Consider the following 7,173-nt stretch of genomic DNA (forward strand, 5'->3'; position numbering starts at 1 on the left):
CTGTCCTTAATCCGCATGGTTCTGCTAGATTTAGTACATATTGTCATGCATTCATGTATTCAGTCAATGCATTTCTTAATGCTTTTCAAAAGATTTATCCTTTGAGAATTTCATACATGTATACTATGTAATATGATCACAGCCCCATTTCCCACCTCCAACTCACCCTGAATCCTTCCTAATACATCCCCCTCCCAACTTCATCTCATCCTTCTCCTCCCCCTCCCCTCCCCCTCTTCCTCCTCCTCCTCTTCCTCCTTCCTTTTCTTCTTTAACCTACAGTCTTATTAGTGCTGCCCAGATGTGCTTGATTGTGTAGCAACCTACCAGTGACCACAAACCCAAAGAAGAATGACTCTCCCTCCCCCAGCAGGTATCAACTACCTGTAACTCCTCAGTTAGGGGTGGGGCCTTGTGAGCTCTCTCCACATCCATGCTGGAATTTTGGCTTGTCAGTGCATATTTTATGACAGGGGCTAAGGATAAAGAAATGAATAAAACTTTTCTTCTGTGAGTACTGGGAATTGAAAATAGCCCTAGGCTTTACCATTGAGCTATATCCCCAGTCAAAATAAGGCATTCTTCTGTTTTTTTTTTTTTTTTATCTGTGTGTGTGTGTGATGTGTGTACACTTGAATGAATGTGGGTGTCTGTGTGCTGTGACACATGTTTGGAGGTCACAAAACAACCTCAGGTGATGTCTTTGCCTTCTACCTTGTTTTGACAGAGGGTTTCTTGGTTTTTCTGCTCTGTATGCCAGGCTAACTGGCCTCTGCCTCCCATCTCTCTAAAGAAGTGCTGGGATTGTAGATGCTCATGCTACTCTTCTGACTTTTGTGTATGTTCTGGGCACTTGAACTCAGGGCCTCATGCTTGTGTGACAAATACTTCTACCCACTGAGCCATCTTCCCAGGCCCCAAATAAGACATTCTTAGTGCCCCAGGGAATAAGCAACCTAGTTGGGAAAGTCAGTGATATATAAGTTAAAGATAATAATCTGATGAGAAGTAGTGGGAAGGTCATAGCAGGGAGTGATGAGCTTGAGATAGAGGCTTGGGATTTTTGGGAGGCGGAGCTATGCATCTGCCTAGGCCACAAAGCATAGAAGCATAACTTGTTTTTCCACGGGACAGAAGACCTGTGTGCTAAGGACAGGGTGGCCAGTGTAGTAAGGCTTAGAAAAACCCAGTGTTTTCAATATTCCTCAGAAATACAGATCTAGTACCTTCAACTTTTATTTTGAAATTCTCTTTAGGCTTAAGATGAATTATTATTTATATTTTATTTTTTAAATATTTATTATTTATTTTCATTTAATGTGTATGAGTGTATTGTCTGCATGTGTGTAAGTGTACCCATGTCTTACAATGCCTGAGGTCAGAAGAGGGCATCAGATCCCCTGGAACTGGCATTACAGATGGTTGTTAGCTGCCATGTGGGTGCTGGGAATCAAACCTGGGTCTTCTGCAAGAACAGCCAGAGCCAGCGCTCTTAACTGCTGAGCCATCTCTCTAGTGCCATCATTTCTATTTTAAAGGTAAGCAAATGAAAACTTAGGTTAGGTCACACAGTTGGTAAACAGAACAATCAGGTTGAATGACCATGACCTTGAAATGGATTTTATTGGCACTGATAGTAAGATGTGTGAAAAGTTTGGATAATTTTTTTAAAAACACATGGTACCAAGCACACCATACCAGCACACTTTCTCACTTTGTACAGAAGTTTTGCTGGGTCCTCAGAGAAGTACCTGAAACACCGTTAGAATGTTGCTAGTGGCTGTGGATCTATCCACGTCGCCTAAAGAAATATTTTTTTTTTCCCTTTGAGAGAAGCAATACCTTTTACAGCTAAAAAAAAATCACAGTTAAAGTTTAAGAAGAGGAATAAGATTCAAAAACAAGAAAGAAAAGTCATTTAAATTATGATTTTGTTTGGTTTGAGTGCAATTTCTTTTTTTTTTTTTGACTTTTTGAGACAGGGTTTCCCTGTAGCCCCAGCTGTCCTGGAACTCACTATATAGACCAGGCTGGCCTTGAACTCACAGAGATCCGCCTTCCTCTGCCTCCTGAGTACTGGGACTAAAGGCATGTGCCACCACGCCTGGCTTGAGTGCAATTTCTTGCAAGTTTTTGTTGGGTAGAATAAAAAGCTAATTATTAAAATATCCCAAGCAGTCTTTTGTGAATTGTTCTTGCTGTGTTTTTAAGAGGTTAATTAGAGAAAAGGAGGAGTTTAAAAGTGATTTCTGCACCATCTCCACTAATTACTTTTAATAAGCACTGATTCGTGGTGCCGAGTAGTATTTTTCTCCCTGTTGGCGTATCCAAGGTGATGCTGTGTGTGCACCGAGGCATATCAAAGCCTGCTGAACCTTCCTTAGCTGGTCTGGTGGTTTGATGTTAGTTCAAAGGAAATCTCCAATCCCAAATACTTTAATTTCTTTCTGTAAAATAAATAAAATGTGAAAAACCAATATAAACCTTTTTATACATCTGTTTCTGAATGATACGACCAGGTTGTTTCTCTCCAAAATGTTCTTTGGAAGTTCATGTTTTTGTTGTGCTTGGCATGTGTTTATGTGATGTTCAGAACACATTCAATCTTGGAAACATGGACTAAGAAATATGGGGGCTGTTGTTGAAGACAGATCGGGTCATCAAATCTGTGTCTAGCCCAGAGCCAGGGAACTGTGAGTTGCTGAATGCATGAATGCTGTCATAATTTATTCACAGTGCAATTTTATGACAGTCGCTTGTATGCATGTCATTCCCTCTCCCTCACATGGATAAAGAAAATGACTTTGACCCCTGGGTCCTGAGGGTCTGAGGTTCTGGGATTCTGAGGCCCTTTGCTCTTTTCCCACCCCACCCAGTTACCCCCCTTCCTTGTGTTTCTTCAGCTCCTCCACGGAAGGTCTCACACAACTATTCTTTTCCTGTGGACTTACCTTCCCACCCTCTTGGCATGGTGCAACCCCTATTATCACTTAGATTCAGTTGTCATCATTGCCATAGATAAGTCTTCCCTGATGTCCCTGGACAGTTCAAATCTTCCATTACCTGCTCCCAGACAGCTGCCTGTGTACCTCCTTTGTGGTATGCTTTTTTTGCATTTATTCATGTGAGAAGTTGATTAATATCTATCTATCTCACTAGACTATAATCTCCAAAAGAGCTGAGGCTGAATAACTTCTTCCTCATTATTACGTTTCCAGTGCAAACACAGATGGCATTGGTGGTACACAGTAGATGTTTCTTGTATAAATGAATAAGCAAATAACAAAGTCAATGAATTTCAAGAAAAGTTGGGTAGAAGCAGGATGACTAAGAGCCTGCTGCTCTTTACTTAGTAGGCCAAGGAACCAGTACTGAGTTTACCTCTTTTTTTTTTTTGAGTTTTGAAGATTTTTAATACAGTCCAAGTTCATTTCAGCTCCTTCACTGCCAAACCAGGGGGCAGGGACTGCTTCAGCTTCTCTGCCTTCTCCTGTCTGTGATGACCAGGGTGTAGAGGTACCTGCTGCAGCGGACTTTGAACTTCACATTATCCTTGTTTTTCTTGATCTTGATGGATTTGGCATCCTTTCACCTGGCTGTGAGCAGGAAGTCCTTGATTTCTTCAATTTTCTGAGGCATGGTGACAGGCGATCGGAGCTCGCGATGGCCAGCGGAGAGCACCGAAAAGAACCTGAGTTTACCTCTTATGAGTTAAGCTAGTGAATCACCAGGTTGGTGAGTAGATTATGATGCCCTCTTTGCCCTGAGAACGACGTCAGTATATTTAGGGAGATAGATATGTAAATTGGCCCTTACAAGTACATTGTGATAGGTTCTATGATGGAAGTATAATTGTTCTGGAGTGTGTGTGTGTGCGTGTGTGTGTGTGTGTGTGTGTGTAAACATGTATGTGCATAAACAGTACCATTAACTCTGGCTTGGGAAGTTAGCCATGGCATCATAGAAGGCAACCCTTCCTCTTGGGTCTTCAAAGACAATAGGAGCTTGCTTTTTTTTTTGAGACAGAATCTCATGTAGTCCAGACTGGCCTCAAACTTGTTATGCAGCTGAGGATCATAGCGGAGGTTGACCTTGAACTCCTGATCTTCCTGCCTTCACCTCTAGAGTGCTAGGATTATAGGGGTGTGCCAGAATACCAAGTTTATATGGTGCTGGGGCTCCAACCCAGGGCCTTGTGCATACTAGGTAAGCACTGTGCCAACTGAGCTAGATCCCCAGCTGGAGCTTGTTTTTTGAGTCTGAAAAAAACACATTGTACATATAATTTGGAGAACTAATCAGCAGGCGCTTTAGTTTTATTTCTGTTGCTGTGATAAGACACTAACCAAAAGCATCTTAGGAGAAGGAAGGCCTTATTTCAACTTCCAGGTCACAGTCCATCATTGAGGGAAGTCAGGGTAGAAAATCAAGCAGGACCTAGAAGCAGAAAAGCATGGAGGAACCCTGTGTGCTGGCTGGCTCACTCACAGGCTCATACTTAGCTAGCGTTCTAATACAGCCCAGGACCACTTGTCTTGGGATGGTGCTACCTATAGCAGGCTGGGCCCTCCTGCATCAATTAACAGGACAATTCCCCATAGATATGCCCAGTGGTCAATCTGATTTAGGCAATTCCTCAGTGGAGGCTTTCCTCTCAGATGACTCTAGGTTGTGTCAAGTTGACAGTTAAAACTAAGTAGAATAACAGGCTTTGTCATTTAATTTCCCCAGGACTTCAGGCTTTCATCTATTATAGCAGAGATGAAACAAATTTCCTTGCTTAGCTTATAGGACTTATGGTGGTTTGGTCCACTGATGGTCAGCATGACCCTTTCCAACTACCGCAGTGTGCCTTTCTGAGCTACGGAAGCTGGAAAGTAGAACACTATGTTTTCCAGTTTCTCTTGCAGCTGGAGTTACCAAGATGATATTGCTGTCTAGAAGTTAAAAAAACTTACTCACCTAGTTGGGTGAGTTCAAGGTAACACTGGGAAGCTAGTATATTGTTATTAATATTTCCTACTGGTTCTTTTGGCTCATTTTTTAGGTGAACAACTCTTTCTTCAACACTTGTGGAAACTTCTGGGACCTGTTCTATCAACTCTTTCACTAAGCAAATATTTATTGAGCACTTGCCATGCCTCAGAGTGGCGGTGACAGGGAGGACAGACGAGGACATAAATAAGATGTGGTCTCTGCTCTTCAGGAGCTCACAGGTTCCATCCGAGTCTCCATTGGACGCTCTAATCTCTAACATCAGAAGCCTTACTTCCATTCTGTTCTCATATTAACTAATATGTTGGCTCCACCCTCAGAACTCAGCCAACCTGCTAACTGTGCTCCTAGAAACATGCTAGTGATTTTATCGTGCCTATGCCCTTTTAGCATGTGATGAATGTCAGAAAAACGTGGTACACAGAAGGACTTTATCATGGTCTAGTATCTAATCTTCAGCTTTGTATACTCAGAAACATGATGATGCACAGCCCTCTTGAGTGCCCATTCATATTTCTGGGATGGGCATTCATAAATCATGTCCCCAGAAAGCAATCAATGAAACCAGAAAAATGTCTTCTTAATCTCTATTAAGAAGTATAAATGCCAAGGGAACTGGCAAGGCCTGGTGACTCCTGACCTAGATAATCCTTTTGTTTTCCTGGAAGGCAGGCTACACCGGAGACAAATAAGAGTTTTCTTGCTATACCAGACATCAATATGAAGGTGATGGGCACTTAATGACGTGGCTTCTGTCTTGTTTTCTCAGCAGAGAACTAACCTGCTCTAGGGCACCCTGGGCAGTGTCCACATCCACCTCAGAGGCTCCACTTTTCTACACTCTGTGATTGATCAAACCCTCTTCTGATTAACATATTTTTTTTGGCTGGATCAACCAGGATGGCTATAAAGACTACCCTTGCTACATTCCACCTTCTGTGCATGACAGACATTAGTAATTGACCATCACTCTCCTGTAGGGCTTAAAAGCGCTCTCAAAAACCCTTCTCTGCATGACACTCCAGGGAACGTGTCATTGACTAGAATTTGCATGTAAGATTTAAAATTTTCTGTCATAAATTACGTTTGGCTAAAGTTCATTTCATTTATGATGACTTGAAGACTGATGCTGTGTTTCCCTTTCATATGGCAGGTCCACTTTCTTGGTACCATGTGGCATTATGGCTGTTTTCTATGTATATTTACATGATGTGCAATTTTATAATTTTACTAGGACACTCAATATCTTCATCCATTTATCCCATGAATGTGTCCTAGGAGCTAATTGGTACCAGACTTTCCTGTTGAAATCTACTCTTAGCAGTTCTGGAGTCCAATGGTCTATATCTAGCAATGGTCTAAAGATCAGAACTTGAGCAGATCTGATGCAGAACTTGTATATAGAGTCGTGTTTTCCTTCAGGGCACAGCTCACCCTTTGGGACAATGATAGTCAAAGTCATTGTGGTTCAGTTCCTTTCAGATAATACTTTTTCCCCTTTTGGTTTGTGTCCTGCTGGGCCCATAGTTACTTATAAAATCATGCAATGATTCCTGAGCTTGGTTCTTGGAACATAAAGTTTGCTTGTGGGTGCGTGTGTCTGTGTGTATGTATGCATGTGTGTGTATTTGTGTGTGTGCATGCATGCCTGTGCATGTCCGTGTACATATAGAGGTCAGAAATAACCTCAGGTATTTTTCTTTAGACTCTGTCTACCCTGCTTTTTGAGATGGGGTTTTTACTAGGATCTGGGGCTTGCTGATTAGGCTAGGCTGGTTGGTCCTGGGATCCTCCTGCCTTTGCCTTCCTAATCATTGAGATTACCACCATGCCAGGCTTTAAAAAAATTACATTTAAATTAATTAATTATCTGTATGAAACCGTATTTTAATAATGAAATGGAGATCTTTTTTAAAGTTTAAAATCTCATTTAATTTTACGTCTTATAGGGTTTAGACAGAGTACAATATTGTATAACTGTATTAATTCAACTATATACCTAAAAATTTACAATTTTGAAAGAGAGGCATCTTATTGAATGTCAATGCTGTTGTAATAAAATGCTTCTTCTAATTATATGGCTATTAAATAAATAATTAAAAAATTAGTCAATTTTGTGTATGTATGTATATATGCATATGTGTGAATGTGCCATGGAACATATGTGGAGGAGAGGAC

General features: G+C 41.3%; 1 pseudogene; it reads right to left on the reverse strand.

Annotated features, from left to right (window-relative positions):
• Positions 1 to 3,387: 3,387 nt before the first annotated feature.
• LOC103733251 lies at positions 3,388 to 3,639 on the reverse strand (annotated as a pseudogene).
• Positions 3,640 to 7,173: the final 3,534 nt, after the last annotated feature.

The sequence above is a fragment of the Nannospalax galili genome, unplaced genomic scaffold (assembly GCF_000622305.1).
Source record: "Nannospalax galili isolate Female #2095 unplaced genomic scaffold, S.galili_v1.0 scaffold734, whole genome shotgun sequence".
Classification (NCBI taxonomy): Eukaryota; Metazoa; Chordata; class Mammalia; order Rodentia; family Spalacidae; genus Nannospalax; species Nannospalax galili.